The sequence below is a fragment of the Amblyomma mixtum genome, chromosome 3 (assembly GCF_055824585.1).
Source record: "Amblyomma mixtum isolate Tamu chromosome 3, ASM5582458v1, whole genome shotgun sequence".
In the NCBI taxonomy this organism is placed as follows: Eukaryota; Metazoa; Arthropoda; class Arachnida; order Ixodida; family Ixodidae; genus Amblyomma; species Amblyomma mixtum.
In genome coordinates this window covers 384025906-384051018 of record NC_143014.1, presented here as the reverse complement: position 1 = coordinate 384051018, position 25113 = coordinate 384025906, and the positions used below count along the sequence as shown (strand labels likewise).

At 48.5% G+C, this 25113-nt stretch overlaps 1 pseudogene; it reads right to left on the bottom strand.

Annotated features, from left to right (window-relative positions):
• The window catches only part of LOC149357067 (uncharacterized), a 35807-nt pseudogene extending 10965 nt beyond the window's left edge, over positions 1–24842 (bottom strand).
• Positions 24843–25113: the final 271 nt, after the last annotated feature.

The following is a 25113-nucleotide window of genomic DNA, read 5'->3' as shown; positions in this document are numbered from 1 at the left end:
ATGTCTCATACTCCTCCGGACACCCTGGGCTCCAGTCCTTCGCTAGTGGACACCGCCGTGCACCGTGCTAGCCGGAGAAACCAAGGCCTACCTCCCGAACACGGGCTTTTGGAATCTGCCAGAGCACCCACCCATCGACCCGGCCATGCCCGAAGATAAAAAGGTGCGCCAACTCATGCGCGGCGTTAAGGAGCAACTTTTCGCTGGCCTCGTGCGCAGTCCACCTGGGACTGTTGCTGAGTTTCTCACGGAAGCGGTCGCGATGGAGAAGATGCTCTTGCGGCGCTCTACCACCTACGACCGGCCGGTACTCGCCGCTTCACTTACAGAGCCGCTTCCTGCCTTCGGGGCTAACCCTGGTCTTCTCCGCGACCTGATCCGCTCCGTTGTGCGCGAAGAGCTCCAGGCGCTTTTCAGTGCTCCCCTGCCGACGGCCGGCTCTCTCGCTAGCCTCGTTCGCGAAGAGGTTCAAGCCTTGAGACCTTCGTTTCCGTCCGTTGACCCGCCGCCTTTACCCACGGAGTGCCGTCGTCCAACGTATGCTGAAGCCTTGCAACGACCTGCGCCCTCTTCGGCGCAGTTTCCTCCGTCCAATCAAGGCTCGCTGTTTTCCGCACACCCCGACACGCACTACATCGACAATCGACGACCGCCCCAGCGGAAGACGGACCTGTGGCGTGCTCCAGATCGGCGGCGTCTCTGCTTTCACTGCGGGGAACCCGGTCATCTGTATCGCCAGTGCCCGTATCGACAGCTTGGGCTGCAGGGGTTCCCTATCGACATGCCCCGTCCACCAAGAGGTCAACGACCCCGGGATATCGAGGACTACGTAGCCCAGCAGCGCATGGCGACAATTCCCCAGCGGCAGTCTCGGTCTCCATCACCACGCCGACCTTCGCCACAGCCCCAAAGCTCCTCGTGGATGGCGCAGAGACGGTCGCCAAGTCCCCGCCGGGAAAACTAAAGAGAGCGACCTCAGGGGGCGAGGCCGCTGGCAATCGATGCGAACAAGACCCCCCGACAACGCGAACAGCGACCGACCGCGATTTAAAGGCAACGACTGCAGTACCTGAACTCGGAGATCGATTCTCGTTGGATACACCCGTGCTTCTCGATGGCTATAAGGTTAGTGCTTTGGTGGACACTGGCGCTGAGTTCTCAATTTTAAGCGGAAAGCTAGCGGCGCTTCTTAAAAAAGTAATGACGCCATGGTCCGGCACGCAGATTCGCACGGCTGGCGGACATGTCGTGACTCCGCTTGGCCTATGCACAGCAAGAGTCCAAATTCGCAGCTCCACATTTGTTGTCAGCTGCCTAGTTCTACCTGACTGCTCCCGTGACTGTATCCTTGGCGTTGATTTTCTGCGAGAGTATGGAGCTATTATTGACCTCCGAAAGCGCACTGTCACATTTTCTACCGAGAAAGCTGATGTTTACTCCGAGGACTGTCCACGCCGCGCCGCCCTTCGAATATCCGCCGAGAGCGTTTGGATTCCGCCACGCGCCAGTGTTTTTGTGAGTGTTCACTGCGACGCACTACGTGAAGGGACTGTGGTCGCAGAGGGCAACCTATCCCTTTTGCTCACCCACGGCATCTGCTCAGCGCGAAGTCTCATCCATCTCCGCGACGGCTGCTCTGAGCTCCTGGTGACTAACTTCTCTAACGAGCCCCGGCACCTTTTTCGTGCTACTGCCATCGCATTCGCCGACCCCTTAGCGGAGGTTTCTGAATGTTTCGCGTTCGAAGCTGTTAGACCTGTGCGCCCATCCCTTGACATCAGCCCGGACCTTTCGGTGACTCAACAGCGAGAACTACGTGCCCTCCTACTCGAATACGCTGCCTGTTTCGCTTCTTCGTCGAAAGTCCGGCAAACGGCTCTTCTCAAGCACCGCATCATTACGCCCGACGATGCCCGCCCCATCCATCAGCAGCCGTACCGTATCTCACCGAAGGAGCGTGAGGCGATCCAAACGCAGGTGAAGGAGATGCTTTCAGATGGAATCATTCAACCTTCCAGCAGCCCCTGGTCTTCACCTGTCGTGCTGGTGAAGAAAAAGGATGGGACACTCCGCTTCTGCGTGGATTATCGAAAACTGAACATCACCACTAAAAAAGACGTCTACCCGCTGCCTCGTATCGACGACTCGCTCGACAGACTTCGTCGCGCCCAGTACTTCTCCTCCATTGATTTAAAGTGTGGGTACTGGCAGATAGAGGTCGACGAGCGGGACTGCGAAAAAACGGCGTTCGTGACACCCGACGGACTGTACGAATTTAAAGTGCTACCTTTTGGGCTATGTTCAGCGCCGGCAACTTTCCAGCGGATGATGGATACCGTTCTCGCTGGACTAAAATGGCAAACTTGTTTGGTTTATCTCGATGATGTCGTCGTATTTTCCGAAACCTTTGCCGAACACCTTGAACGCCTGAGGACAGTATTAGATGCCCTCCGATCGGCCGACTTAACGCTAAAGCCAGAGAAGTGCCACTTTGGGTACAAAGAGTTGAAGTTTCTCGGTCACCTCGTGAGTGCCGATGGCGTTAAGCCCGACCCCGAGAAAACTGCTGCCGTCGCCAACTTTCCTGTTCCTGCAACAAAGAAAAGTGTGCAACGTTTTTTGGGTCTGTGCGCATATTATCGCCGCTTCATCGCCGACTTTTCAAAGATTGCCGCACCCCTGTACCACCTCACGCGCAATGATACACAGTTCGTGTGGGCTGCCGAGCAGCAGGAGGCTTTTGCCGAGCTGCGCAGACGACTGCTAACAACCCCTGTTCTTGCGCACTTTGATGAAGAGGCTGAAACCGAAGTCCACACCGACGCGAGCAACGTCGGCCTCGGCGCCGTACTCGTCCAACACCAAGGTGGCGTGGAAAGGGTCATCGCGTATGCAAGCCGCACGCTTTCTCGCGCTGAAACAAACTATTCGACCACAGAAAAAGAATGCCTTGCGGTTGTGTGGGCAACCATGAAATTTCGTCCGTACCTCTACGGCCGCCCGTTCAAAGTAGTTACCGACCACCATTCGTTGTGCTGGCTTGCCAATCTTCGCGACCCATCGGGGCGCCTAGCCCGATGGAGCCTCCGCCTCCAAGAATTCGACTACACCATTGTGCACAAATCTGGCCAGACGCACGAAGACGCTGACGCACTCTCTCGCGCACCCGTCGGGTTAGCGGATGATAGCATAGAGGACGAGAGTGTTTTTATTGGAGTTGTCAGCGACTTAGACCTAATGACCCGACAGCGAGCTGACCCAGACCTGCGACCTATCATTGATTATCTGGAGGGCCGAGCTTCTGTCGTACCCCGACAATTTTCTAGAAACCTGCCAGCCTTCTGTCTCCGGACGGCATTTTGTTTAAGAAAAACTCCAGCACTGTTGACCGAGCGCACCTCCTCGTCGTTCCGGCAGATCTCCGCGCCGATATCCTTCTTGCTTGTCACGATGAGCCGACCTCCGGCCACTTGGGCTTTGCCCGCACACTTGCCAGCCTTGGAGTCGGTTGCGGCGCCGGCAAAACTGCAGCGTCTGGTGCTCTGAGGGCCTGCCGGACTTCCTCGCGGATGACGCTGGTGACGGAATCGACGCGAGGGGCAAAGGTTCCTTGAAGGTGCTGCAGCTCCTCGCGGACCACTGAACGGATGAGTTCGCGAAGGGAGTCCGGATTCGTCCTGGGATCGTGGTCGAATCGGTCCAACGTTGACAGTGTCGACGACGGACGCAGTTGCCGGGCGTACTGTTGCGATCTCTGCTGCAGCAATTTCTCCATGTGGACGGCCTCGGCCAGAAACTCCGCGACGGTGTTGGGCGGGTTCCGCACGAGGCCGGAAAAGAGCTGGTCTTTCACGCCGCGCATGAGGTGCCGCAGCTTTTTTTCTTCAGGCATGGCCGGATCGGCGCGATGGCAAAGACGCGTCACATCCTCGACGTACATGGCAACACCCTCATTGGGAAGCTGAATTCTAGAGGACAGGGTACGCTCCGCGCTCTCCCGGCGGTCGCTGTTGGCGTACGTACTCAGGAGCTGACGTCGAAAGTCCTGCCACGTCGAGAAAGTAGCCTCACGGTTTTCGAACCAGGTACGAGCAGAGTCCTCAAGGCTAAAGTACACGTTACGCAGCTTTGTAGCGGCGTCCCAGCAGTTGAAGGTCGCAACCCGTTTGTAGTGCGCCAACCAATCTTCTGCATCTTCAAACAGGTCACCGTGAAAGGGCTTAGGCGTTCGTGGGGTCTGAAGAGTGAGATAGGTAGGGCTGGCTGCAGGAACAGTCGGAGGCAGGGCGGGTATTGGCGTCGCCATGAGCGTAGGGGTAGTCGAGGGCTCACCGACAAAAGGGAGGGCCTCGGGGGACAAGCCTCGGATCCTCCGGCTGGCACGATGGACAGGGGTGGTCACAAGAGGCGGGCGTGTCGAGTCGTCCTCAGGAGTAGGGAGCATCGGCCGCACCTCCACCAGTGTCACGACCAGAGGAGCCGTGAAGGTAGACGTCGAGAAGAACCCAAGACTGGGAGCCCTTTTTTAATTATGGAGCCAGCCTCCACAACACAGAACAGAACACCGCGCCACGAGAGCCCACTGCCGCTTCGTCGTCGTCTTCGACTCAGCGCGGAGGCCACGCGGCGCGTTAGGCGCGTGGCAATATGAAGCCAATGACACAGCACTTGTGAAAAATGAAAAGCACAAAATCACGGAGAAAGACCCAAATACATCATACAACAAGGAAAAAATAAAATAATGTGCATTTTACAGCAGAATGAAAAAAATCTTTCACGAACAACATGGTACAACAGACAAACCGAAGACAACTGTCACATATGTCAAATAAGGCTCATAAAGTATGTTGGCAATTCTCTATTTGTTTCATGAAACTGTTTTATTTCTGGGGGTAAAGCATTCCAAAGCTTGGCTGCTGAAAACTGCACCAATCTTTCGCTGTACACGTTATAATTCGGTGGTAGATTAAAGTTACTATGTGTAAGGTTTCTTGTGAGTCGAGAAGATGAGCGAAATCATCTACGCTATCACTTCTCACCCATCGTAGTCGATGGTAGATGCGGCATGTCAACCAAATCGAGTGCCTTCGGTGTAGCCAGCTTGGGGGTGCGACGATAATACAACTTCGGCGCCGCTACTTCACATCACAATAAACTCTTCTTTTATACGCAATGAACACCTTCCTTCTGTGCTCGATTTTTGCGCAAGCAAAAAAGACGCTAGTGTTTTGTTTATTTCATGCCACTCTGAGGCGGCACTTTTTTTTAAATATTACCAACAACAAGTTTTCCGAACGAAGAACAATTCTCTGAAATCGATTCCATTCCAGCCTGGTGGTTTCATCAAGAGAATCGCATCAACGTTACTTCGGCCTGAAGCTCACGATTAAGTCTAGGTGGCCGCGTAGCCCCTGGTGGTCACTCTTTTCAAAGCAGTAGGCAGACTGCGATGCTGGATGTGGCGGTAGGCGTCGATTTTAGATCTTCTACGGAAGTAACTTGCTTCTTTTGTGATTACTTCAGAAAGCCGAACAGTTATCATTTGCTTCAGTCTGCTAGTTATGGTCCGCTTTTCCCGACATACATTTTAATTTCAATCTGGAAGCACCCGACCGGTGTGTATGTCTTGAACATGAGCCGATAGAATTCGACAAAGCTTGCTTAAGCGATTGTATCAGGTGGATATAGTATTCACGGCAGTCGGCTACATGCTGGCCAGTACTTGAAGCTTCTCGACAGCTTATTTGTACGGATGTGAGAGCGCTCCGACGCACCGCGCACATCACATACACTCTCGACGAGCCATCCAGCGGCGGCTGGGGTGAAATGTTCGGGAAATATGTCTGTGACAACAACTTGGGTAAACAAAGTCACTTTGTGCCATGGCGCTCTTCTGCCGCAGATGACCTTGCGCCATAAGAATTCATCACAGACAACAGAACGAGAAGGCGAAAGAATAAAATGTGATATTTGTGAATAAAATATGAAATTTTTTACATCACCATTGATGTTCATTTTTGCTGCATTCATTTGAGAGAAGTCGAATTCTCTTAATACCAGACACCGACGAGAAGGAAAACCTGCGACAGGCACATGGCTACGAGGCTCTCACGTTTGAAGGCGGAAGCCTTTAATGCCTCATCGTTGTCGACAGAAGGTTGTCAGCAGAGGTGTCACGCTTTTCGGTTGGTCGAAATGGTTATGACGTCAGAGTGCGCATATTCGAAGTAATGAGGTCACCCACGGCGGTCTGACGCCCCCTTTTGGAGCGCGCGACAACTAATAAATTAGTTGTCGTCCGCTCCGACAGGGGGCGTAAGGGGTCCGGACTGACCACATTACATACCTCATTACTGCGAACAGAACCATGGATACAACCGAACACATCGAAGCAGAGAGAGAGTCGTGCTAGAGAAGCAATCAAAGTGTTTAATTGTAATGTGTAGTCAAAGTTTCTAGTCAAATAAAGCACTAGTACACCGCAAATAGTCTTGCAGTCAACGCCAAACAGTGCACCAGGAAAGCCTTCCGCCTTCCAGCACTTTGGAGAGCCAAAGTACCTCTGAATTTTCTGACCTTATTTATAAGATTTTCGCTTGAGCTCTCTCAAATAGGCTACAGCTTTCAATGCCTACTTTGAATGAACCTCTCCAAACATGTGGCTTAATTAAATGCAGTGCGTACCGTGTTCAAGTATTGCAGTGGGGCTCACGAACAATTACACAGGCGAAAATCGACCTGGCAAAGGCATTTGATCGCGTGTGTTATCCGTTTCTTTTTTTCTCTTGTAAACTACGTCAATCTTGGTTAAATCTTCCGACTGGGATGCGCCTTTGCCACAAAAACTGTTCCTCGTGTTTTATTGAGAATCGCCCTCTTTCACAAACAGTCCGCATGCGGTGCTCTTTGCAACAAGCTTGTCCGTTGTCCCTGCTCCTGTTTGCAGAAGAACTGAGGATTGGGCGAGTTGGTGGTGATCCATCGTAAAAAACCAGCGCTTAAGAACACGGACGGAGGACAAGGTGAAACAGACTGACGGCGCTGAACTTACAACTGAATTATATTCACACCTAGGCAGCAAACTTATACATTTACACAAGCATGCGCAATGGCGTCTTGTCAAACCCAGATACACAGTTGCAACTCACAAGCGTAAAACTAGAGAAAACAAAGAAACAGCAATCATCCATTCAAGGCACGTGTGCCATTACCTCACCCTCCCTACCCAGAATGAAATGAGCTTGCTTCATTCTGGGTAGGGAGGGTGAGGTAATGGCACACATAAGAGAAGTTTATTTGGACTCTCGATCAAAACGGGACATTTGTCCCTCTACAAAAACAAAGATACATTGTGGACATTGATGTCGCCCTATGCACACACACTCACAAGGAACGTAAGTTTCCAAAAATAAAAAGTGTCCAAGAAAGTTCTAGTGGGTCCATACGCGGAGGAAGCACGCAGGGTTGAAAACCGCGCAAAAAAAAAACCGCGCACGAACAACGCGCGCCACACGCGCGCGCGCCACACACACGCACCACAATTAATATCGCAGCGGCACGCGCCTTGCACTCGTGCCGCAGTAATCGGCCTGCTTTCGGGTCCGGCATGTTGACCACTGAGCCGCTTCTGCAAACATCCAATTAAATGGCGGATGTCAGAAATGTAGCGAGCATGTTATCCGCCGCTGATACTAGTCATGCGCGAAGTCTAGCATTTTACACGTATGCTTCGCGGACTTGAGGCTTTACCTCAAGGCATTACATAAGAGGAAAAAGAGAAAACGCACACGTAAATACAGTGGTTTCAAACAAAAATAATATATAGTGTGGAAATATTGCATATTCGTAACACTATAATCAGCTGTTAGAGCACTTTTAAACGAATTAATATATGCGACTGAAACCAGCGCGTAATGGTAGTGGTTCCAGTCCTGAATTGAACGAGGGCGGAATGAGCGAAAACAAGCATTCGTGTATCATTAAAAAAGTGCAACTTTTTCACAGCGGCGCAAGTGGCGCGATGTGTTAATGGGCCGCTGAAACAAAATATCGCAAATTTTTTTCTGGCAGTATATTTTACGGAGAAAACATAGCCGCAGAATTTGATTGCGTAACTATAATAGAGGAAGGTACAAATTAGTTTTCATATTAGGGGTGCTGGTGGTACGATGACAGCAGTTGAGAATGTAACGAGCAGACCGATTCTTATTATGTTCGTAGCTAACTAGAAAATCAAGACCAGGGTGCCGTTCTGAGGCCGCATTCTCAGGTTTAGAAGGAACTAGTGACTTGTAACGTTGTAGGTAAAGGAATATAGAGACAAGAAATTTTGTTCTAAGTAACCTAGAGAACACTTAGCATTACTCTTCATACAGTTAATATGGCGATCCGAAGAAAGGTTAGAAAACACACAGAAGCCTAAGCAGTTATACGATGCTAATATAGTGGCCGTGTAATGTGTGATGTCAGTGCACATTAAAGAACGCCAGGTGGACGTAATTTCTGGAGCCCTTCTCTCCGGCGTCCCTCATAGCCTGAGCCGCTTTGGAGCGTTTAACTCCCCCAATCCAAATCTTTCACTCCCACCTTCCTCCCTTCCCTCACGGCGCAGTTGGGGTGTCCACCTAGAAGAAAATTTCCTTTCCTTCAAAGCAACTTATTTAGAGGTATATATGGAAGGCACAGTGACTAAAATCACATGTTTGCAGTTCATCAGCAACAGCTGTAGGAATTGACCCACTTTAGGCAATTCTTGCTAGAAGATGAAATGCAAAGGTGAAATCCCGACCATCCACACCACATATTCATCATCGTGGCCAGGTTGGTGGTTTGTTGGTTTATTGGGGTTTAACATCCCAAAGCACCTCAGACTATGATGGACGCCGTAGTGAAGGGCTCCAGAAATTTCGACCACCTGGGGTCTTTAACGTGCACTGACATTGCACAGTACTCGGGCCTCCAGAATTTCGCTTCCATCGAAATTCGGCCCCCGCGGGCCAGGATCGAACCCACGCCTTTCGGGTCAGCAGCCCGAAAGACGCGGTTTCGATCCCGGCCGCGCCTTCCGGGCCGCTGACCCGAAAGACGCGGGTTCAACAGAGGGGTTGTTGCTCACGATGTGAATGCATGACAGCGATACTATACACCTGCTAGACGATAAGGCGGCAACCAAACACGTGCGAAACGAAAGAAGAAAGTTCCGCAGGATTTAAGCAATATATATTTCACGCTTCTTTTCAGGGCCGCCAGATATTCAGTCTCTATCAATGCGACTAGAATGACCAATCAACTAAACGAAATTATCTATTGGAAAGCGTTAACCACATATCTCGCGGCGTCAAGAAGATAATTCGCTCTGACACAAACCCGTAATGACAGAACAGCCTCTTGACCACTTACGCGCACTTTATAACGGCTTTTTGCGCTTTTAATCTTGGTGACAGCAACAGTACATGTTTTTTTTTTCGAACATTCATTCGTGTGAGTGTCATAAAATGACACAAGTATTCGAAAATCTAACGGAAATAGTTAACCCGTCGACGCACTATGTCCGCTCCCGCCGCGAATAATGGTCCCCATAACGCTGCTTCAGAAAAAAGCCGCATGACTCCGCCACCATCGCTGGAATGACCGGGCTTTGTTTCTCACAGAAGCAGGTGTGTCTGCAGGATGTGGACAGTGCGGCTAAACGGTGTCCCAGAGCATGTCACCCGCAGGGCTGTACGCATCAACGGCAAGGTCTACTCGTTCGACAATAACCACGCGGCATGGAACTTGCTCCACGTCTTCATCTTCGACCCCGCATCGCACCGGTGGGATATGATGCAGACGCAACTTCCCTACGACGGGCTGTTTTACATTTCCTTCCAGACAGTTGTAGCGTACGGCCACTGCGCGTATCTGTGGGGCGTCCCGCTCACCTGGCCAGCCCCGAGTGTCCTTTACCGCTTCGACACAAGCACCATGGAATGCAGCCGTGTGGCGGTGTCTGGTGAGGTGCCGTCATCGATTTACGGCAGCGCAGCTTGTGTTGTGGGTCACCGCAAGTATATCTTAAGTGACTGGGATCCTTCGCCATATATGCGGGTCCTCGACTTGGATACCCTGGAGTGGCACCGTGTCCCCACCAGCGGAGAGGCTCCGGTTCGACGTGCCTTCCACACTGCGTCTGCCATTGGGACCCGCATGTATGTGTTCGGCAGCAGCCAAAGAGACTCTTCCCTCATCCTATACTATTTTGAAACGACCACCTATTCATGGGTGCGCCCACAGGTACAAGGCGTTCCCCCTTTGTATCGGCGAGGATATTCAGCCTTCGTGTTCAACAAAGAGCTGTACATTTTCGGAGGGTATAGCGATTTGCTCAAGACATACTTGGCAGATATGCACAAGTACGACCCCGCGACGTCGTGTTGGACCGTAGTGAAGCCATGTGGCTCACCACCATCTCCCAGGCTCTTGCATGGCTGCTCAGTGATGGGTGAAAGAGTGTTTATCTTCGGTGGTTTTGGGCCGGCACCCAACCAGGATGAGGGGCAGGTTGCTGAGGAGCGAAGGGCGCTGACCGATCTCCACGTGTTGCACTTGGCACCGACACTGAAGAACCTGTGCTTACTTGCAGTAATTGATGCACGGCTGGATCTAAGCCCCTTACCACCCTTGATTAGAGAAATGGTCTACGCTATAACTTCTCAGCCATCGTAGTCGATGGCAGATGCCTCATCTCAAGCAAACCGAGTGCCTTCGGCGAACCCGGCTGGGTGGTACGGTGATGATGCAACTTCGGCGCAGCTGCTTGACACAGAAATAAGCACTTCTTTTATACGCGAAGAACGCCTTCCTTCAGTGCTCTATTTTCGCGCAAGCATGAAAGTCGCTAGTGTTTTGTTTATATTCATGTCGCTCTGGGTCGCCACGTTTTCGTAAATAATAAAGCTAACAAATTTTCTGAACGAAGAGTTATTCCCTGAAATCGATTCACCTCCAGCCCGGTGGTTTCTTCAAGCAAGTCCCATTAACGCCACTTCGGCTTGAAGCTCGTGATAAATACTAGGATATCGCGTAGCCACTGCTGGTGATCCCTTTCAAAGCATATCTTAGATTGAGATATGTGGCGGTAGGCGTCGATTCCAGCACTTTTCCGTAAACAACTTGCTTCTTTTGCGACGACTTTAGGAAGCCAAACAGTTATCACTTATTTCCGCATGTCTGCTTTCACTTTTACGCTGCTTAACAGGTTCACTGATTTTATAGCCTGCTAGTTATGGTTCTCTTTTTTGCTATATACATACTAATTTCAGTCAGGATGCATCCGATCGGTATCTATGTCGTCAACTTGAGCCGCTAGAATTTTTCAAAGCGTATGTAACAGGTCGTATCAGGTGGTGATCATTTTGAAGGCAGTCGACAGCATGCTAGACTGTAGCTGAAGCTTCTTTGCAGCTTATTTACACTGATGCGAGAGCGCTCCAGTGCACTGCGCACGCCAGATACATTCTCGACAAGCCATCCCACGATGGCTGGTGCGAAATGTTGGGAAAATATGTCTGTGACACCAGCTTGAATAGACAAAGCAACTTTTTGCCACGGCGCTCTTTAGCGACAGATGACCTCATCACAATCGACAGCAAAATTCATCACAATCGACAGCAAAGGCGAAGATGAGAGAATAAAATGTGATAGGCTATGCGGATGACCGAATGGGAAACAATAAACAAGCGGAGTGAAGGGGGCGATGGAGGACTAAAACATTATATGACATGTGAAAATGGAAGCAAGGAAGATGGGAAGGTAAGAACATAAAGCGTTTGTATGGGCGGTTTGTAGGAGAAACAGAATAAAAAAAAAGAAAACACGCCAGAAAAGAAACACGCCCGCAGGCAAAGCAACAGATCCATTACAAGAAACCCGCGGAAATAGCCAAAATTTGTTACGCCACCGCACCGAGGGTAACTTTGTGTTCCAAGTTGTAAATATTGATAGGATATTACTCGCGATGAGCTAAACACCTCTCAACACATATGGAGGCTAACAGTAATAGTTGAAAAAGTCGTTGACCTCTATGTTTTGAAAGAATGTCGTGCGCCAAAAAAAGACGAAACAGGAAGGAAACATAGAACAGGAAAGAGGCGCAACTTCCAACTTTAATAACAGGAAAAGGTAACCAGGCGCTCTTTTATAGCCGCTGAGCTGCATGAGGGTGCGTGAGTATAGCCAATAAACTAAAAACAAATGCGGTGATAGACGAGTGATAACAGCACAAGTCATACGGAGGTCGCTATTACAAAACGCAGGGTTGATAACACTTGCGAGTGTGATCGACAGCACAGATTGAAAGATTATGAATAAGGATAAGAACCAATGCTAAGATATTAACAATCATAAAACCGATGGAAGGAAGCAAGCGGACTTTCCAAAGGGCATCTAAACGAAACCGTCCACAAAAGCTAGTTCGTTTCTGGTGAGGAGAACAGAGGGCGTGCTAACGCAGTTGTCTTTTCTTCGATGAATATAAAAAGCCTCAATTATTTCTCTTTCTATTTTTTCTTTTGCCCTGGCTAGAAACCTGGTTTCGTTAAATTTCGGACAACAATCTTTACACCTGCCACAATGTATAGCTAGGTTGCTTCCCGTCTTGCTTTTTAGGATCACATTGTGCTGTCGAGCACGCTCATTGAAACACTGTCCCGTTTGCCCCACATACACTCTGCCACACGTCAAAAGGATCTCGTATACCACATTAGTGGTTCATTTTGTGAACACTGTTTGATGTTTGACAGTACAGGGCTTTTTTACCCGCTTTCCTGATACCATCGGAGATAAACTTGCTAGTTTGCAGGGGGCTGAAAAAATCAGGTGCACTGCGTGCCTGGAAGCCAATTTTCTCACATTGTGCGAAAACCCATGCAGTTAAGGTATGACCTGCCCAGGTTTGTTTCCAATGTCACGCTTGTAGCCCGGTTTCTTCATTTTTTGAAGGAGGCTTTCAGACACGTTGGTGGCCAGTTGCGATGGGTAACCTGCTGACATAACTCTTCCGATCTGAAACTGGAAGCTTTCACTTATCTTGTGTGGACAAGATTTTTCTAGGCCCGACCTAATGCAAAGAGAAACTATTCCTCGTTTTACTAATTTGGAGTGGGCGCTATCGTAGGCTAACACAGACTTCTTTGAGCGAGGCGTTCAATCTCTGTGTTGAACGCCTGGCCACCCCAAACATACATTCGTGTTCCGACTGCGGACGCCGCGTGAAAGCAGCGGCTAGCCGAGGCCTCTGCACTGGTCGGAGCGCTATGCCACGTCAGGTTCTCAAGGTCAAGATAATATACACGGTGTGAGGATTCCGGGTCCAAGAAATCAAAGATGTACATCCGTTGACACCGCACACAAGCAGAGAAGATGCTCAGTGTTGGCATTTGGCGGCACATTTCCGGGCGGCTCCATGTCATAGCGAGGGTATAGAACCGGTATAAGCCGCCAATCCGTGACCTTAGGACCGAGGAGCTCCTTCACATGTAGACGCAGTGGCCGTAGGCGGCAATGCTGCGGGCGATGCAGCTAATGGGCCCGCCTTGGGAGTGCAACTCGGTCAGCAGCACACCCCACATGCACGTTGATGGGTGAAAAATACAAACGCCGAATCGGCTGCCTAAGATTCCATCGCTGTCATCGCGGCAGTTGTAGAAGGGGACGAACGAGTAGACCTTCCCTTTGGTGGACACAGCCATGTCGTTTTACGAGTTCTGGAACCCGGCAGCCGCAAAGTCCACATCGTGCAGTGGTAACCAATCTTCTCAGAAATGAAAGCGGGCGTCAGTTTTTCCTCCCTGCCGTCGGGCAAGCACTGGGTAAGAGGAGGTTTGTTGAGCGGTGTTCTTTTTTTTCCGCAAGCCTGTGTTTATTTCAGTGAGAAAGCTTCTAACGCACCCTTTGCTGTTATGACGATATAGCATCTGTTCCTGGGCTTACGCGACGAAGAGAGAGGGAAAGCGAGTAAGAAGGGTTGCGGGGAAAGGGGGACATGAGGAGGGCAGGAAGGACAGAATGCAATCGGTGGCGCAGGCGGTTTTGATACCACGACACATTTTTCTTCGCTACAGACTAGTGCATCGTTCGAAGTGATATCCTGAAGCGCTAGGAATATTTAGCCTCTTGACTCTAAACGCCTTGTGGAATTGCTTCATAAGCCACGGAACTGTAGGCCCTGCGTACACACAAGATTTACGGTGTTCGTAAGATTGCGAATGCAAGCGCAAAGTCTGCGAAGACCTATATAGACGTGCAGCGGATATCACAAAAAATGCGAACATCCCCTTTAGACAGCCGTAGATTCAGCCAGGAGGCAGGTAAGTGCTTGGGACGCTATACGTCAGGGGAGGCCAAAGCCCGCGAACATGCGGTCGTTCGAAACGGAGATCAACGCGCTAGGAAAGGCGACATCAAACGCGCTACACGACAAGATCGCTCGCGTCCCGAGGTACAAAAATGCTTGCGCCCCAGACATCTGGGCAGAATGACGTAGACGCGAGTCCACAGCTCTGCGGGCAAGCCAATTTGACGCTGCCATTCCCGTTACTGGTGGTAACTGCTTCGTTAGTTTTAATGCTGGATGGCGATTCCGACGTGATTAAAGATTCTTACTTGACAAGAAAAAAATGGGAAGGTTCAGTTCCCTGTGAGAGTACGACGTGATAGCGTTAAAGGGTCCGTACGGTCGCTAGGGTGTCCCCTGGCGCACCGTTTTGCAGACATCGACAAACTAGTTGAAATCAAAACTGTTTTATTGCACATCATCTTCAACATTATTTAGTGACGATAATTAGTGACCCTCATTACATGTGTGGTCCTCTAATGTAATTTGCCTTCTGGGGGGTTGGCGGTACTCGTACAAGGCCTCTATATATCCCACTTAACGCACGTTCCTCAGTGGCGGTTTCAATTTCGACTTACCACAGTTTCTTTTTAATATCAGCAAAGTTGCTTTCCTACGCCACTACCTTCTCGACCAATCAGGATTTTCCACTGTGTCAACGATTCTGACGATGGGTTTCCTGCCGAACAGGACATGTTAATGCGGTCGCGTAAAAGAAAATAAAATTGGCGGGGACACTTAAACTGCGCATTAAGAGTACGACGTGATAGCATAATGGGTTAATTCCCGTATATGCAGGCCATTCACTATTTTACACTGATAGATTCTTTGGGTGTCCTCACACCCCTCCTCTCGCACTGGTGCAGGGGTTAAGCTATGGGCCATGTGGGACCCAGGTTGCTCCTCCAGAGCTACCAATAATTTATTTAACTGCCGCAGTGTGCAGTTTGCTCACTATCCGGTGGGTAGGTTGTGATGACGTAGCAAGGACACTTGACCAAGGCGGCCCATCCGCCTCCTAGGTTTCTCTCTGGGAACCACCTGCCAGAGGCATGCCCGTGATTTCTCGCTCACAACGCCGACGAGGACACCGGGGCCTTTAACACTGTCGCGTTAAACCAGCGCTATCAAGTCGATAGAAGGCAGTGAGACACAGAGTTAACGTTCTTCTTTCTGCTGCTCAATAACTAAAGAAATTATTCCCGGTAGTTCAAAAAAGAGAGGCGAGCGGTGTTTGCAAATGAAGCGCCTATTCCAGTGTCAATTCACACAGTGCCGGAAGGGTAAAACCAACGTAATTTATCGGACACCGTTCCCGCGCATAAGTTCAATAGATTAATATTGCCACGACGACGTTTCAAACCTGCGGCGGAGCAAACAGGTCAGCTTCGCTGGCGACTGCGCGAGGGTGTGATGCTATCAACGCAACCGATGACGTTTCGATTTAAACTGCAACAAACTTTCGCGCTGTGCGTTGCAAATCGCTTCTTCAACAACTTCCACCCGCCGCGCTCCGCTCGTAACACGTTTCACACAACCGGTAGTTACCGCCGCGGTGGCTCAGAGGATAGCGTGCTCGGCTACTCAGCAGCAGTAACCGGGTTCGAACCCAGCCGCGGCAGCCTGCGCTTCGATAAAGGGAAAACACAAAATTAGCCCGTGTACTGTGCGATGTAAATACACGTTAAGGATCCCCGGGTTGTAAAAATTAATCGGGAGCCCTCCAATACGGCTCCTCTTTCTCTCTTTCACCTTTCACTCCCACCTTCCTTCCTTCCCTGACGGTGCGGTTGGGGCTTCCACCGAGATATGTGAGACAGATACGGGGCCACTTCCTTTCCTCAGAACCACGTATTTAGAAGTGTATATACAAGGCACAGTGTCCAATTCACAAGTTAATATTTCACCAGAAATATTCAGGCCCCTTATATTAAGGCAGGTAGTCAGGCCCCTTAGGCATTTCTTACCAGAACAGGAAATGAAAATGCGAAATGCCAACGATTCACACCACATTTCCACCATATCGGCAAGGTTGAACAAAGTGGTTGTTGTTGCTCGCGATGTGAATAGACCAGAGCTGCATGACACCTATACCAAGCACCTGCTAGACGATAAGGCGGCAACAAAACATGCGCGAAACGAAAGAAAAAAGTGCCGCAGGATTCAAGCAATATATTTTTCACGTTTTTTTTAAGGCCGCCAGATATTCAATCCCTAGCAATGCGACTGGCATGACCGATCAACTAAACAAAATTTTCGATTGGAAAGCGTTAACCACATATCTCGTCGCGTCAAAAAAGTAACTCGCTCTCAAACAAACCCGTAATGGCACAAGAGCCCTCCTGACCACTTATGCGCACTTTGTAACGGCTTTTGGTAACAGTAAGAGTACATGTCTTTTTTCGAACAGTCATTCGTGTGAGTGTCATAAAATGACAAACATATTCCAAAATCTAACGGAAATAGCACCCTTCGACGCACTATGTCCGCTCACTCCGCGAATACTGCTCAAAATATCGCTGCTTCAGAAAAAAGCCGCATGATGCCGCCACCATCGCTGGAATGACCGGCCCTTGTTTCTTATTGAAGCAGGTGTCCCTGCAGGATGTGGACGGTTCGACTAAATGGCGTTGCAGAGCATGTCACCGACAGGGCTGTACGCATCAACGGCAAGGTTTACTCGTTCGACAGTTGCCACACGGCATCGAACTTGGTCCACGTGTTCATCTTCGACCCCGCGTCGCACCGGTGGGATGTGGTGCAGACGCAAGTTCCCGACGCCGGGGCGATTACCATTTCCCTCCCCACAGTTGTAGCGTACGGCCACTGCGCCTATCTGTGGGGCGGCCCGCACAGCTGGCCATTTCGAAGTGTTCTTTATCGCTTCGACCCAAACACGATGACATGCAGCTGTCTGGCGGTGTCCGGTGAGGTGCCGTCATCGATTCACGGCAGCACAGCTTGTGTTGTGGGTAACCGCAAGTATATCTTAAGTTACTGGGATCCTTCGCCATATATGCGGGTCCTTGACTTGGATACCGTAAGGTGGCATCGTGTCCCCACCAACGGAGAGGCTCCGGTTCTTAATGCCGGCCATACTGCGTTTGCCATTGGGACCCGCATGTATGTGTTCGGCAGCAGCCCAACAGCCCGTTCCCTCATCCTATACTATTTTGAAACTACCACCTCTTCTTGGGTGCGCCCACAGGTTCAAGGCGTTCCCCCTGTGAATCGTCGAGGACATTCAGCCTCCGTGTTCAACGAACAGCTGTACATTTTCGGACGGTACAGGGATCTGCTGATGACCTTCTTAGTAGATATGCACAAGTACGACCCCGTGACATCGCGTTGGACCGAAGTGAAGCCCTATGGCTCACCACCATCTCCCAGGTACTGGCATGGCTGCTCAGTGATGGGTGAAAGATTGTTTATCTTCGGCGGCTTTGGGCCGGCACCCAACCAGGATGAGGGGCAGGTTGCTGAGGAGCGAAGGGCGCTGACGGATCTGCACGTGTTGCACTTGGCACCGACACTGCAGAACCTGTGCTTACTTGCAGTAATTGATGCACGGCTGGATCTACGCCCTTTACGACCCTTCATTAGAGAAATGGTCTACGCTATCACTTCTCACCCATCGTAGTCGGTTGTAGATGCCTCATCTCAAGCAGACTGAGTGCCTTCGGCGAAGCCAGCTTGCTGGTACGGTGATGATGCAACTTCGGCGCAGATGCTTGACACAGAAATGAGCACTTCTTTTATATGCAAAGAACGCCTTCCTTCAGTGCACTATTTTCGCGCAAGCAAGAATGTCGCTAGTGTTTTGTTTATATTCATTTTGCTCTGGGCCGCACCGTTTTCGTAAAAAATAAAGCGAACAAATTTTCTGAACGAAGAGTTATTCACTGAAATCGATTCACCTCCCGCCCCGTGGTTTCTTAAGCAAGTCGAATTAACACTACTTCGGTATGAAGACCGTGATAAATTCTAGGTTATCGCGTAGCCACTGCTGGTGATCCTTTTCAAAGCAGATCTTAGATTGAAATATGTGGAGGTAGGCGTCGATTCCAGCTCTTGTCCGGAAACAACTTGCATCTTTTGCGATGACTTCAGAAACCAAACAGTTTTCACTTATTTCCGCATGTCTGCTTTCACTTTGACGCTGCTTTAAAGGTTCACTGATTTTATAGCCTGCTAGTTATCGTTCTCTTTTTCCTATATGCATTCTAGTTTCAATCTGGAAGCATCCAATCGGTATCTATGTTTTCAACCTGAGCTGATAGAATGCGTCAAAGCTTGTGTAACTGATCGTATTTGGTGCTGATCATATTGAAGGCAGTCGACAGCATGCTGGACTGTATCTGAAGCTTCCTTGCAGCTTATTTATACTGATGCGAGAGCGCTTCAGTGCACTGCGCACGCCAGGTACATTCTCGACAAGCCATACCATGATGGCTGGGGTGAAATGTTCGGAAGATGTGTCTGTGACACCAACTTGAATAGACAAAGGAAATTTGTGCCATGGCCCTATTTAGCCACAGATAACCTAGAGCGATAAAAATTCATCGCAATCAACAGTAAAGGCGAAGGTGCGAGAATAAATCGTGGTGGCCTACGTGGATGGCCGAATTAGAAACGACGATCAACCGGAGTAAATGAGGCGATTTGGGACTAAAACACTATATGACATGTGAAAAAGGAAACAAGCATGATGGGAATGTAACAACATAAAGCGGGTGTATGGGCGAAAGGAAAAAACAGAATAAAAAAAACATGGCCAGAAACGCCTTGGAAAAATTCTTGTGATCATACTAAAGAACAAAAATACAATCAGCAACTGTAGCCCTTCTGTTCCGCTACCGAGCAGAAAGAGACCGTCAAGAAAGAAGCAGTGGAGCTTGTGCCCTACATTTGTCGCGTTTCACGTACCATCACAAAAGTGGCAAGCCTTCAAACGGTCGAGATTGTTTTCTCTTGCTGTGTAAACTTCGTAGTAAGTGCCCGTTTGTGATTAATGTAAAGAAGAATATCCCGATGTGTACCAAGAAGCACGATAAGAAGTTCGCAAGTGTGTTTCAAGAGTTTCGCAGAAAGTTCCCCTCACTTCCTACAGATTCTACATTGGACTGACTGATGCACGTTTCAATGAAGGGGCATGTGAACACAGGCTGCAAAGAGGAAATAATCCAAGAGGCCACTTAGCACACCTTTGTAAGCGACTAAAATGTAAGGAAGAAAATGTTCCTTGTAAACATGCATTTGGAAACATGACCTTTTGTTAAGAACTAAAGAAAATACAAAAGAGGGTGGAAGTGTTTCACGATATTAATACTAGTGACAAGTATGTCAATAAGCCGTCTATTTCGCTTTTGCCGAGAAAATTCTTTTTCCTTGCAATCAGATTGCAGACCTTTTCGCTGCTTTGCACGGGTTTTTTTTTCGCCGTGCCTGTCTGTAACTATTTCAGTCTATGTTTTTACTCCTTTGCCATGTTTCTTCTTTTCGCCCATCCAAGTGTTCTTTGTTATTATCCACCCATGTTGCTTGTTTCCATTTTCATATCTCATATATCGCGTTTTATGGCTGAATATGCTGGTGTGGCTTGGACACCCAGGCCACTCAGGCACCTTGGCGTCTCTTTGAGTGATCGTAATAAGAGGGCTCATTACTTGAAAAGACTGCGTGCAAACTCTTCAGCCCTATTCTCAGACACCTGTCCCTTACGGTATCTCGATTTCTGGCACGGCGACCGCCTGAAAACTGTCTCTCGCCCTAAAATTCCTTATGTACTCCAAGATATTAATTGCGCAGTACTTTTTATCCAGGTTTTCAAAAATTTTCGCTATTTTTATGTGAGATTCATATTTTGAACCTTTGTCATCTGATTACCAGTTCTGGTCTGTAAACGCTGGCGGCCTTCGTTTATTCTCCTGTATATGGGATAGGCAGTTTCACGTTTTATGATTTTCCTAGACATTACACGTGCAATAGTGCATGCGTTATTCCAAGTCGAGGTAGTTTGTTTTACCGAACATTACTGCGTCATCAGATATTTCTGATAACCCCTTTTTCTCAGGCTTAATGCATGAGGTGTATTTTACTGTTCGTTTCCGACTTGTTCGTACTTCCCCTGATTTGCGGTTTTCAGTATCTAGAAAATGGTTGTAGAAGGATTTAGTCTGTAGGCTATTTTCTCCGCCCATGTAATGCGCTACGTATTTAATTAACGGGACATGGTATACAAAAAAAAGACTACGTGAAATCCCTTTCTCGCCATGTAAACACTGACACATTACCCGCTAAAACGTGATTAGGGGAAAGGAAAACTTTTGTGTCAAGGGTGAATTCCCGTCACTGTAAAGCAACCCCCCCCCCCCCCCTCCATTTGCGACGCTCCAGAAAAAATTGAGCATTGCTTCATCAATCGAAAAGACTCAGTACTCTTCTGGGATATCATGCAACCGACATTGCAAAAGAAGTTTAGACACCGCATTCTGTACGATATCACACTGCACTTTGATTTGCTAATGACCCTTCATTCTTTTTAATTGTACTACCCGGCTTCTGCGAAGCGCTCATTATAAACTGACATTGTGAATCTTGTTTCTGCACAAGTGGCTTTGGAATGACCATTGTTCACTTTAATGGTGTCTAAGCCCACAATGTGTTCAGACCCGAATGGCACTCACTCTTACTGATGGGCTGTTCATTGCATTTTTTTGCTGTTGCTTCGTTGTTTAGCTGTGTCGTATTATGATGCATTAGTCATGTGCTCTCCATAGTTTCTCTGCCAATCTTTGGTGACTTGAACGCGTCGTGCTAATCCAACATTTTTTTCTAAAGGTTGGCACACAGTTCATATACGTAAAACATTGCATGAATGTAATAAGTACCATGTTGAAGAAAAGGGACATGTCTTGCATATGTTTTTTTTCCTTCAAAAGTCTGCCTAGCCCTTTTAGTTGTGTTGTCTTCTTTCATGGTAGTGTTGGGCAGCCGCTAGCTGAGTTCTTTGTAAATAATTTATACATAGATTATTTATTTCCAGATTGGTGGCAGGTATCTTGTTAGAGAAAAAAAAGCCTGCCTGGCCTAAGGTCGGCATGCCAAAACTCGCAACTGACAGGTGATGCGTTCGATTCACGACTAATTGCTCCAAAATTTGCTTCTGCACAACTGAATTGCTTTATATACTTAGACGTCCAATGACATTCCAATCATGTTTCCACCTTCTATTCATTAGTTTTGCAGTTTTTATCACTTTTCATTCCACGGCTCCACGTGTGACGTCAGCACCCTCTCGACCAATCCGGTTTTCCGAGCACACCAGTGAAGACGCCAACTACGCGGAGTTCTCCGTTGAACGGTACCTTTACCACTACAGCGTTAAAAGCAGTTCGCTCTACTTCCAAGGTGTCAACATGCACCCAGTTAAAGAACTGTTCTTTCACACAGAACAAAAATATCGAACGTCTTTATAAATACCTTCTGCTCTACCGGCTAATATAGAGGAAAGGCAACTACGAAACATTTTCAATAACCTGTCAGGCCTGGCAGAAAGAAATAATACGCGTCAGACTCCAATTTATGTGAAGTTGGTAATGCAACGTCATCGCACGACTTGGTTTAGACAGTCGGTGGCGCATAACGCAGCAGATATATTAAATAAATTAGATAGTTGCCGCCTGTACTGCAGTACGTAATCTCCTAGAGCGCTACATGACATGTTCAACTGTAACATCACTAATGGTTAACAAATGGATCATATTGCCTGCAGAACGTTAGTCTGCTCGACTCCGCACCGCGACACGGATGCAGCTTCATTGCTGTTTCTTTTCCCTCCAAGTCATTTTTTTAACTACCTTATGCCGAAATGCTCACTTTAAAGACGTTGGAGGCAGTATTTTGCACGAATGCAGACAATGGAATATTATGTATTCATATAGGGTTGCTGCTATATATTGTGCAGTATTTATTTCACATTAGTTTATTTTTTGACATTCACTTCTGAGGCGCACCTCTTTATAAAAGTGTTTATAAAGCTGGTTTAATGCATTTATAAACAGGTTCTGCTTTTCCTTTTCTTTCGGGTGCCAATCCGCATGATATTTATAATGTTAATTTGTATGCTATTCAGTCTCATCTATGCACTCTTGTTCTGCCATTCGCTAGTGTCCTGGCCTTGTCAAGCTTTTCTTGCAGCCGTCTTGCCAGGGCATTCATCAGCATTGCGCAATTTGAAAAAAAAAAAACTTTAAATTAGCAAAAGCAATTGTTAAATGCATTTCTGGATTCAAACCTGTTGAAACGATAAAATAATAACGTATGGGCAAAGAGTTACTTCCAGAAGCTACGCAGGAATAAAATATATATTTTTTTCATTGGAGAGTGTCAAGAAATAACTTTTCTACCATGCCCACAATTCCAGGCGAAGCCCAAAATCGGCACCCATTACCACCTTTACTTTCAACTGGGGTTTTTGTTTTGATGCGAAACCATCTACCTGCAATCCAAATTACTATGTAATGATGTTGGAGTCAAGTCTGTTGAGTTTCTTCTGTTCTGTATGAGTGAATTCGAAATAAAGATAGGATAGGATAAACTTTATTTGCTCTATTTTGGAAGTTATTACGGTCGACAGAGGTCGGCGCCCATTTTGCAGGGCACCACTGAGCTTGGCTGCTCGCTGGGCATGGATGACCAGTTCTCTCTGGAGAACCGGGATGGCGCTGGAGAGCAAACTCTCCCACTGTTCCGCACTCGGACTTTGTAATATATGGAAAGCCTCGCTTCTTTTGCATTCCCACGTGATAAGATATACGGTGGATTTGGCCCCACACCATGGCCATATGTCCCTGTACTGATCCGGGTACATTTTGCTTAATATATGTAAGTTCGCAAAGGTTTCCGTTTGCAGTTGCCGCCAGTATACTGCTTCTTGTTGATTTAAAAGGTTTTGTGGGGGAGGATACTTTGCCCTCATTCCTCTGTAATAATTCAATATCTCCGAATACTCGGACTACCCGGGGAACTCCTCATGGGCCGCGTGTTGAAGCGTTCGGTTCGTGTGCTCGCGAGCTACTTCGTCGGCCCTCTGGTTGCCCTCGATTCTAGTGTGTCCCGGTAATCAGAAAATAGTGTGTCTGACTGGTTCTTTGGGAAAGTCTGCGCGAAGGAGAATGCGAAGTGCTTTCCGACTGATTCTGCCATTCATATAGTTACGGCATGCCTCTTTGGAGTCTATGAGTATTACCAGGGGTCTGTTTGCGCGATATCCCTCCACGGCCGCTAGAGCAACCGCCATTTCTTCTCCTTCGGTTATCGTGCAATCCCTTGCCGATGCGCAAGTTATTTCCTTATAGTCCAAATTTATCACTACAGCTACGGCTTTCTGCTTTATCTTCCCCCTTTTCTAGGGGTATTGCGCGGCGTCGGTGTATACCGTATTCGCCTTACCTTACAGATACTTTTCTATATATTTTGCTCGCGCGTTTCGCCTGGCTTCGTGCAGGTTCGGATCTATGTTTTTTGGCAGCGAGCTTACCGTAAGCGTGCAGCGGATATCGTCTGGTATGCTCGCAGTTTTTCGTTCTAGTCTTTTAATTTCTGGATACCCTAATTTTAATAGGACCGCTCTGCCAGCGAGAGTCTGCTGGAGTCTCTATCGCTGCGTTGCCAGTTGTGCTTCCCTGAGCACTTCGAAGGTGTTGTGAACCCCGAGGCTGAGCAGCTTCTTCGTTGCTGTATTGGATGGGAGATGGAGAGCTTTCTTGTACGCTTTTCTTATGAGGGTGTCTGCTTAATTCCTTTCACCCTTGTTGGCGTTGTGGTATGGAAGGGAGTACGTGACTCGGCTGATCACGAGGCTCCTGACAAGCTTGATCGTGTCTCCCTCCTTCATGCCGCTTCTCTTTTGCCAGACTCGGGTTATCATTCTTTCGACTTGCGCTGTTGCTTGTTTGAGGCGGCTGAGTGTGTGAGAGCACCTCTGGTTGCTCTGCACCCACATTCCTAAGATCCTGATCTGGTCTTTCTCCGGTATCCTCTGTCCCTCGAGGATGACATTGAGGCTTTCCTCCGTCTTCTTTCCTCTCCTTACTGTCAGAAGTTCGGACTTCTCCGTTGAGCAGGTGAGGCCTCTTTCTCTGACGTATTTTTCCACGCATGTGGCAGGCACCCGCAAGCATTCTTCCTTATGGCTGAGCGAGCCCTGGTTGGTCCAGACTGTGATGTCGTCGGCGTAGATGGCGTGTTGGATGCCTTCGATTTTTTCAAGCCTGCGGGCCAGCCCGATAATAGCGATGTTAAAAAGTATGGGTGAGATGACCGATCCCTGCGGCGTTCCTTTGTTGGGGGTATGGAACTTGACGCTGCGTAGGTCGCCCAGTCCCACCGTAGCCGTGCGGTTGGATAGAAAGGCCTTAACACAGCTGTGCATTCTGTCACCGCTGTTGAGGTCGTTCACCTCCTTCATGATGGCTTCGTGGCTTACGTTGTCGAAGGCCCCTTTCACGTCCAGCGCCAGGATTATTAAGGGGGAAGCCTTTAATGCCTCATCGTTGTAAGCAGGAGCTGTCGACAGAAATGTCACGCTTTTCAATTGGTCAAAACGGTCGTGACGTCAGAGTGCGCGAATTTCAAACGGGGCCAATTGTACTTTGGCTACCATGCAACCAATTAAAGGGATCGTATAGTGATTCTCCAACTAAGTTTGACTGAGTTTAGTTAATTGCTTACTTAACCAA